Raw genomic sequence first — 6,563 nt, 5'->3', positions numbered from 1 at the left:
TGACTATTAGATTACGAATACATAAACGACGATGTGTTTCCGTTACACCTACAAAAATAAGAAAGGATCTTGGAACAACCAAATTTTTTGCCCACAAAGAAAAAACATTTTCTATAATAATTAAGTGGTGAGTAGTATCTTTTTTAATGTTATATTAGTTGTTTTTAGAATAATTGAAATGAATATTTTTTGGATAAGTACTTAAAATATACTTTTGATCCACTTTCAAATGATTTTATATAAATACTACATTGATCAAGCTTCATTCATAATATCCATATTATTTTATAGATACCAATTTTAATTGTCACATATATCAATCTGAGCTGTATGCAATTTTTTAAAAAAAGGATACTGTGGAAAGTTAAGAAGTTGCAATTACAATAAGGACTCAATCGACCCAATTGGCAAGCCCTTCATGATGCCTTTACGTCTGTCACTACTGTTTGACTGAGTAAGTGTAAACATTTTTTAAAACAGTGTCTTTTAAAAACTTACATGGCACACTTGTTTCTTTTTTTATTCATCTCTACATAACATGGATTTCAATTTTCAACTAAGGAAAAAATAAAACATTCATTCGGCTGAGATGTTCAGTATGGGTTGTAAGCAGTTTCTGTTTGTCAATTAAAGACTAATATTCCAATTAAGAATATATTTATTGTTACAAATGTATCTTTTTCAGGTATAGATAATGTAAAGTAGTTTGGACTTTTGGTTGTAACAAAAAAGAAATTAATATTTCTCAACAGCTGTTTCAAAAGTTGCATCCAAAACTCGATAAATGGGAAGACTCACAAGTGAATTGAGTACGAGAATGCTGCTACAATGATTGCACTATGAAGAAAGAGTTCCCCCTTGTTATCAAAAACCTAATCAAGACTCACCTCAGTAAGTGCCATAATCATTTGTAGTCTTATTGAAAAGCACAACATATTTAAAATGTTTTAATATTGGCAGGATTTTAATAGAACAATAGATCAGAGCTAAGTATCAAAGGCAAGAATTTTGCCATGTAGATAAATAAAATCATTATGTCTCAGGATTGACGAAAGGGTTTGTGATGAAAAGAGGTAAAGAAGATGCGAGATATCATCACTCTAGGAAATTTGTTTTAAGTGAGGCAGATGGCATCCTAAAGTATTATGTAAAAGAAAATAAGGTATAATTTACAAAATATGATTTACAAATTATACATTATAGTCTTTCTTGTTTGAATTTGAATATTCCTGAAACATTATGCTACAATTTTTTCTCTTACAGGAACCAAAAGCAGTATTAAGAATATCAGAATTAAATATGCCATATTTATGTTTATCATGAAAATCCAGAAATAATAACTAATTGGTATTTACCTATACAATGAGCTGACTTACATCGTCTCCAAGTTGCTTATCCAGGAACAAGTGAATCAGAATTATTATGTCAACTAACAAAAGACTTTCCAAAGGAATGATTTCTATGGAAAACAGGACCAAGACATAGTAATGCATATAAAAAACGATGGTTTACACTAGATGGTTGCAAATTAATGTATCATGATGACCCTATGGTAAATAATTATTTTAAATATTTACAATATAAAGACGTCTTTTTCTTAATTATCCAGTCAAATCAATAATTCATGAACTTGGTACAAAAATATATTTAATTGTTTGAAAATGTATTTTTTAAAGGATGCTCATCCAAAAGGAGAAATGTTCTTAGGACATTGTTCTGAAAGTTATGCTGTGAAAATAGGAGTTCCTCCAGGTGCTCGTGATTAAGGCTTCTCGTTTACTCTTGATACTTCAGATCGCACTTACCTTCTCTCAGCCTAAACTGAAGAAGGTAGATCCCAATTGATGATTGTTCCCAGAGGTATGTATTTTAAATTACTAGTATATGTCTGCTTTCACTTGTTATTAAATTTGAAAAGAAAAGAAAATGTGAAATTTACCCTTTTTTGTATTACTATCAAAACAACAAAAACTGATATTTATTGTATAACTTATGGGCATCCATGCTAATTATGTTACTAAAAATTTTCTATTTTATTTTTGTAGTTAATACTTGATAGTGATAATTCTACTTTTGGATTTTGACTTTTAAAACTTTAAGCATAGATTCTTCATAAAAAAAACACAAATTTTTAGGCCATAACTTTTCTCAAGATTTGCAAATAATTTTATAGGTTAACATTAAGCTGTTATTAAGAGTCAATTTAAAAACTCTGCGCATACAGACTTGATCAAAATTATTTTGTGGGAACTCAATCTCTTCTTAGCTTAGCTTCAAGAGAATATTTCAATTAATTCTATGCCGATGTACGTCACAAAATGTCACTAAACTGATAGAAACCTCAAATTTACCATATTCTTATCTTCTTTATTTCTCTGATTTTACACTTATCTCTCGACACAGTTTACAGCTGCATGTATCACTATTTTCAAAGCCAACTTTTGTTCGGTAAGGCTTGAGAAAGAAATTGAGTCCACATAGAGTCATTTTGGTCAAGACTGCGTGCGCATGGAGCATTTCTAAGTCTGGAAAAAAACTATTTAAAGAAAGAAAAACCGATATCAGCCTTTTATTCCATTGTAAATACAACACTAAGCTACTTTTTCATTTTATTAGTTGAACACAATCATACTAAAAAACAAACACTTTATTTAATCAATTGTAATCTTTATTAGCACAGCAAAAGCACATATTTAATTTTCATTAATATAAAACATTCATCACTGATTTAATTTGAAAATTTGCTTACACGCATGAAATTTATATTTGTTCTTGTAAAAAACTTCAAATTCCAGCTCTCATATTCAGCTTTTATTTGTGAAAATACATTGAACTTATGTATTATAAAACTACAACTATAATTAACACGTTATCTGCAATTCACTTGGCAGGCCACATCTTGAAATGATTTCAAAACCGTATAGCATCAATATTTTACAAATTTTGACTATTGGGACGCTTATGGGCGAGTGTAAATAATAAAAAAACTATTAGTATTACAGTGACGCTAATTACTTATAGCAGCCGTCAGCACTCTTACAGGTTATGCTTCACGACCACGGCGAGGTTTCTGTAGCAGAAGCTAAATCGACTGTGCACCATAGACATATAAAGTATAGACCAACAGTTTTATATGTCTATGCTGTGCACTCGTGGGAGTCGAGGGCCCACATAGTGATACAGATTTAACTTATGCATACGCAACGGATATTAATTCTTGTATTTACTCAGTAGGTAACTTGTATGGAGCAAACGAGGTTGTGTTTGCAAGAATTAATGCCCTTTGAGTGTACGTGCTCACACTAGTATCATAAAACAGTAATCCATGTATTAGATTTGCCAATGAAAAATTGCATGAATTTTAGTCGTTTCATATGTCCGTAATTCATTTTATTGCGATTAATTCATACAAATTATTGAACAATTACAATTAAATTAACGCAAAGACAATATTTTAACGGATTCTAAAATTAATGTAAAAACGAAATGTTCCCAAAGTTCCAAATACGAACATATTATGAAACGAAAGATACAAAATTGTTTCTGCGTTGGGATCTCATAACTAATTCTATAGACGTTAGAAAAAATTGAGACGGATATATTTTGAATGCTTAAAATAAGCTCTTTTCGATAATGTACTCGAAATCATTCAAAATTTATATTATTTATGAAAAATAGCGTTAAAATAAAAAATAAGCGTGATTTTTCCGCCCATTTTTTTTTATCTAGTTTTCAAAGCTTTCCTCGTTGGGAATCGACGGGTAATATTTTTAACCGGTGGAATAAATGTCTGAACTTTAAGAATCCATGGTTTGAAAATAAAATTTTTGGTCTTAGTATTTTCAAAATGGCGCCCGAACCACAAAATTTTTTTGAATAATTAATGATTTTTTTGCTCAAAAGCTATAAACACACGGAGAAAATCTCCAAGAATAAGGTTGCAAGGAATTGGTATAAAAAAATTTTCGCTATTATTTACAACCTGTAACAGGCTGCCGTTTAGTCTGTAATCTTGTAAACGTACCTTTATCTACGACTAGACGACGCCTTGTTATCTCTGTGCTCAAAGCACAGCAACCTACCTTGTCTTGGAGTGCGCCTGCGCAGAGTCTCCTTACTATTCCGAGTTGGGTTCCCCCAACTCACCGCTTGGCGGCGCTGTCGCCCCTTACTAGTAGCGCTCGTGCGGCCGCCGCTGGAACCCAAGATGTCGATTCGCGTCTACCGGTGTTCGCGTGATTCGTGCTACGCTACCGGCGAATTCGAATCAACTGTAAACAAACACTGACGCGACCTCCGGACAAAGGAAAGACACAATAATGATTACTAGATCAAATAAAGGCTAACGTTCACTTTATTCATGCACGTTAATTACACGGGGGTTTTGCCGAGAGTCTTGCGCACGCTTGCGCGAATAACAATGCACGCCGTATGAGAGAGAGAGAGAAAACCGCGACTACCGCGAATTAACCGCTCGCATGCAACAACTAATTTCCTCGCGCACGCTGCGCGGGATCGCACGCCAATTACAACAATAAAAGGGGGAAAGGTGCACCTACCGCAAGGACGATGAGGATACGGTGGCCAACCGTACCCGAACAACAAATCGCTGAAACGCCGCTTCGCTGCTCGCCGCACCGCCGCGATTACTGTTGCTGCTGTTGTTGTTGCTGCTACTGCTGTTGCTGCTGTTAGCACACCGCACGCAAGTTCGCAAAGTCACCTCTAAGTTCGCACCACCCGAAAACGTAAAAGGGCTCGGAAAACAGGTTAGCTGCACGATACAGGCGGACTGAGTGGCACAGTCATACTGCCGGTCGGAGCCTCCTCTCCCGGTCATTGCCCCTACGCGCTCTCTCTCCCTCGCGAACCGAACGCGGCTCCTCTCGTTTAGCCGCTCATTAACCTCGCGCGAGTCTGACGATTTTCAGTAATCGTTGCAAACCATGTATGTACAAAAAATAGGCAAAAAACGACGAAAATACGAAAATCAGCTTCTAACACTCATTACCTTGTCACGGTCACATTTGATCATTGATCATAACTTTTTTTATCTCTTTTGCATAACACAATCATTTCCCATTTTACATGTAAGTGAATTGCTTTTCATATAATTAAAATCAAAACATCGCCTCACCTTGTTCATATGCCTCCTGCGTAACCAAATAAAGGATCTTCCTTCTTTCTTTACGTGAAACTGCATGACTTTTCATATAGTTATATTCAAAATATGTCTTCATGATACATGGAATACACTTTTGATACACATTTTTTCATCATGTACATTTAAGAATTGTAAAGCAGGTAGTGACAATAATAAATCAATTTGGTTTGGAACGAGGGCCCTTTGCCAAAAGTAAAATGTTTCGCTTTTGCGTTTTTTGAAAATATTTATTGGCCGTCTTGAACCCGCCATTTTGAATTATAAAATCTGATAGCAGATTTGTATTCAGCGACCTTAAAAATCCCAATATATAAAATCACCATATGGATACGCATTAAATAAACAGATAATAAAAAATATACAAAAATTTAAGATTAAACCGCCATATTAAATGCTACCATCTTGAATCTTAAAAATCGCATGCTAGGATTTTGTAAGTGGAGGTCCATGGACGCTGAAAATGTTTGAACTGAAGGAATTTCTTAACGGTTTCAATGCGAAAACAAAGGAATAAAAATTCTTTTTCGTGTGAAATTTCTTTTTTTTTTGTTGTTTCAATTGCATAACTCGAGAAATTGCTTCATTTACAATTTTTCAAAATTCTAGCTAAAATGATGCCGAAAATAGTTCAGAAAAAAACACCATTTACGCCTTAATGGGTTAATCGGGCAGTCACCAAAAGTTGTTACGATGACTCTCTCCTTTGGGCAAAAATAAATTATAAAAATGGTTATATATATATTATGAAAAGTCTCTGAACAATAATGTATTATTTATGCCACGCCTTGTTTTATAAATAAAACGATGATCCAATTCTTTATTTGATTTTTTGTTTGTTTGCAGATGGATAGTCGAAGAACTGGACCACGTAACAAAAGTTACTCTCTAAGACATAAACGACGCCTTGTTCAACAACAAAATGAGAAAGATACTAAGCGAACAGCCCTTCTCATTGATCAGATACTTAATGAGAAGAGAAATATTGTTAAAAATAATACAGCAGTTCGAGTTGTTCAAGAAATTCAAGAGATCAAAAAGGAAAAAAATGAAAATTCAAATAAAAATTCAGAAGTTCAAGAAATTTTTCCTGATCCCAAGCTTGTATCAGTTGGCAGCATTATAGAGGAAACAAGTGTTACTGAAACTAGTATTGATTTAATATTTGATGAAATAGATGAGGCGATCATACAACAAGATGATGAAGTTACATATAGATATAGTGATTGCGATGATTCTGATTCAAATGAAGAGAGTGATGAAGAATTCGATGGCGAATGTAATAGTGAAGAGTCAGCCAAAGATATTTGTCAGAAAATATCTACTCAATTGCAACATGTATTTGGTCAATGGGCTATCGAATGCCTGATTCCAAAAGCTGCTCAAAAGAAATTTTTGCGAA

General features: G+C 33.8%; 1 pseudogene; it reads left to right on the top strand.

Moving 5' to 3' along the window:
* Positions 1-598: 598 nt before the first annotated feature.
* Positions 599-1,820, top strand: LOC131663410 (arf-GAP with dual PH domain-containing protein 1-like; annotated as a pseudogene).
* The last annotated feature ends 4,743 nt before the right edge of the window (positions 1,821-6,563 follow it).

Source organism: Phymastichus coffea, unplaced genomic scaffold (genome assembly GCF_024137745.1).
Source record: "Phymastichus coffea isolate CEN01 unplaced genomic scaffold, Cenicafe_Pcof_1.1 PCOF00035, whole genome shotgun sequence".
Taxonomy (NCBI): Eukaryota; Metazoa; Arthropoda; class Insecta; order Hymenoptera; family Eulophidae; genus Phymastichus; species Phymastichus coffea.
This window is presented reverse-complemented; position numbering and strand designations above follow the sequence as displayed.